Below are 3,714 nucleotides of genomic sequence, written 5' to 3'. Positions count from 1 at the left end.
ATGAGAATTCAAAAGAAGATGAAAGGTGAGAGAACAATGAAGAGGATCTGACGTCAAAGGGGTACCAATTATTAAGAGCACAAATTCTGTGTAATGCTCAAGGAGGAATTAAGTAACTTTTATCTCAAATAAATATCCTATCCATCCCTAAGCCTACGTTACAAGCCAATGGCAAGCCCTACATGATCTCGTTCCAAATGTTCTCACATTAGTGGAGATTTACATAAGGGTCAAGCTTACGGTATCACAGTTGTGTGCATTGAACATTCTTGTGAGTGTGAGTGCACTTTGAAAAATGTCCTATAATCAAATGTTTCAAATATGTGCGAAATAGGACTAGCATTTGTCGTGAGGGCACTTTATACATGAGGATTGATATAATTCAAAACCTTTGTTTGAAACAAGATGAACGGATCTTGTTGATCCTTAAGTATATTTCAGGAACCACCTTAAGCTGTAGGAATTACCTTAATTCAATCTTTAAAAAAAAGATTTATCTGCAATCCTAACTGTTGGTACCAATCGTGGTGAAGATTTGACTATCTCATCACATTTATTTTTTAAAAAAAAATTGTCTTTTGAGTGGTTCATTATAAAAAGTGTTATTAAGTTAGTCTTATATGTGTGAGACGCCTATTTTACTTCATTGGATTGTCCATCCCAAAAATGTGATATATTTTGTTGTTAGGCTTTAAATATAGCAAGCAATACCATTTTCATATTTCATCATGTTCATATTGCATTTTCTACTGATAATCTTTCAGATTCTTTGCAGCACTCATCATCCACAAGGTTGGAACTACATTTGACCTGATTCCTGCCTCGACAGGATATGTAGGCACCACGACGGCTCGGTCATATACCCAGTGTGATTAGTACTTCTCCTTACAATAAAAAGTAGGACAGAATTTTTAAAAATATTTCAAAAACTCACAATAGAGATAGCCAACAAGTCAATATTGAAGATCATTTTGAGATTTGCTAAAATTCTAACTGGGACAGAATTTTGAGGAAGACCTCAAAATTTTGATAAGTGCTGCGAGAAGCTTAATAAAAACTAAAAAGATCATGCATCACTAGTTAATATTCATGCATCACGAGTTAATTCATGTATCACTAGTTAATATTCATGCATCGAGAGTCAATTCATGCATCACTATTTAATATTCATGCATCGCGAGTTAATTCATGCATCACGAGTTAATTCATGCATCACTAGTTAATATTCATGCATCGAGAGTGAATGCATGCATTGTGAGTTAATATTCATGCATCACAGATTAATATTCATGCATCGCGAGTTAATATTCATGCATCGCGAGAAGATTTCATACCTCGCACAAAATTTATGCATCGCGAGAAGATTTCATACCTCGCAGAAATGTATGCATCGCAAGAAGATTTCATACCTTGCGGTATTTATGCATTGCGGGAAGATATTCATGCTCTGCAGAAGATCATGCATCGAGAGTCAATAATCATGCACCGCGAGAAGATATTCATTCCTCGAAGATAGTTATGCATTCTGAGAAGATATTTATACCTCGCAGAAAATTCATGCATCGCAAGTAAATTCATGCATCACTAGTTAATTCATGCATCACTAGTTAATTCATTCATCACGAGTTAATTCATGCATCGCGAGTCAATACACATGCATAGCAGAAGATCATGCATCACTAATTAATATTCATGCATCGCGAGTTAATATTCATGCATTGCGAGTTAACATTCATGCATCGTGGATTAATATTCATGCATTGCGAGTTAATTCATGCATTACTAGTTAATATTAATGCATCGCAAGTTAATATTTATGCATCGCGAGAAGATTCAATTTCACGCAAAAGTTTAAATATCGCAAGAAGATTTCATACCTTGCGAATTTATGCATCGCGAAAAGATTCCATCCCTCGCAAAATTTACGCATCACGGAAAGATATTCATGCCCTGCAAGCAATCATGCACTACCAGAAAAGGAATCGTGCAAATGAAATATTTATCCCTCAACGTCAACTGAAGTTAAATGTCGAGGAGAGAAATTAAGTGTTGACACGGTGAAAGACACTGTCTCCCATTTAAATTGCATTTTTAAGCTAACGAGTTTTATCTTAGTCTTTGTGGAGAGCATTCAAAAGGATGAATTTTTTTTTAAAAAAAAAACTTGTGCAAACTATTTCAACAAGGATGCAACACATCTTAGAACCTTTTGGAGACAAGTCTGGGATTGACTTCCACCACATGCAACCACACTTCTCTACAAAGGTCATGTGTTCGGTCAAAATTGGGTTCGTCAATTTCGTTGTCCACGATTTCTTTCATCAATTATACACAACGAAAGGGACAGCTGTTGACACTCAATTTTGGCCTAACATTTTTGAAATTCGTAATTTTGGATTCTTATTTATTTAAAAGCATAAAATAATTTTTTTAATATAGTTTAAGTAAGTTTATCGATAACTATCTTCATTTTTATCAAAATTTATGATTTTTGTTAGTTATTTTCTTAAAATTGCATTTCACATGTCATTAGTTACGTTCATTATATTATTTTAAAATTTTATTTTTTATTTGTTACATTTGTTAATATTTATGTGAATTTAGCACAGTTTAAAATTTAGTCAAAGACAAAAAAAATTAAGGAGTTCTACTGCAATAATTTTTGGCCACAATACTAAGCCCATAACTTAGGCCCATAATTTTTTGGTGTGGATAATATTTTGAGGATAGAGGATGAAAACTTTGAGGAAAAGGAGAGAACCCTAAAAAGTCCATTCCCTTTTCCTCTCACTCTCAAAAATCAGCCGCCTCCTCCAAACACCCCCAACTGACGCCTCCCCTCTCCTCTCTTTCTCCCAGCCGCCTCTTCCTATCCAGCCGCCTTTCTCCCTTCTCTCTCCCCTTCCTCTCACTCTTCCTCGGCCTCTGTAACTGTTATTTCTGCAGTTTGTGCATTTCTCTCTAAGGAATTGTTGTTCCCTCTGCCGCCGCACTTGTCATCAAGGCGTTGAAGGAGCCGGAACGTGACAGGAAGAAGACGAAGAACATCAATAATTACGGTAACATCTCACTTGATGTCGTCATTGAAATTGATAAGGTGATGCAGCCTAGATCTAAGGCGAAGGATTTGAGTGAAACCGTTAGGGAGATCTTGGGAACTTGTGTATCCGTTGGTTGTCGGTAGATGGAAAGGATCCTAAGGATTTGCAGCAAGAGATTATTGATGGAGATGTGGAGATTCCTCGGGATTGATTGATGATTGATGGGATAAGAGTGAATTATGACCTGATTATTTCATTGATGGAGGTATCCAGTTTACGATGAGTTCCAACTCCGATGGACAACAATCAAAACTCCTATCGAAAACTCCATTTGCAACAATAGTAAAACTCAAATATCTTACTTTAGTTTTATTAAATTTTGCTTAGTGTCTCCTATTTTCTATCATTATTATTGTTCTTTTGAAATTTTGTTTGCTTAATCTGTTACTTTTTTTTTTGGCAAATTTTGTTCATTGTTGTGTTAGTATTTTTGTTTAAATGGATTTTTTATGTAATTTTTCATGAGGTGTTTATTTCCATTTATGTTACTGCTTTAGTTTTGTTTTTGATTAGTTTTATTATTGATTATTATATTCATTTGCAACTAGATGCATCATTTCTTGAAGTTGCAGATTTATTAAATTATTATTATTGTTATGCTTTTGTTTTCTTT

At 34.7% G+C, this 3,714-nt stretch overlaps 1 pseudogene; it reads left to right on the top strand.

The window, feature by feature from the left end:
• LOC114076895 lies at positions 1 to 3,252 on the top strand (annotated as a pseudogene).
• The last annotated feature ends 462 nt before the right edge of the window (positions 3,253 to 3,714 follow it).

Source organism: Solanum pennellii, chromosome 4 (genome assembly GCF_001406875.1).
Source record: "Solanum pennellii chromosome 4, SPENNV200".
NCBI lineage: Eukaryota > Viridiplantae > Streptophyta > Magnoliopsida > Solanales > Solanaceae > Solanum > Solanum pennellii.
The sequence above is the reverse complement of the archived record's forward strand: the minus strand, read 5'-3'. Positions and strand labels throughout refer to the sequence as shown.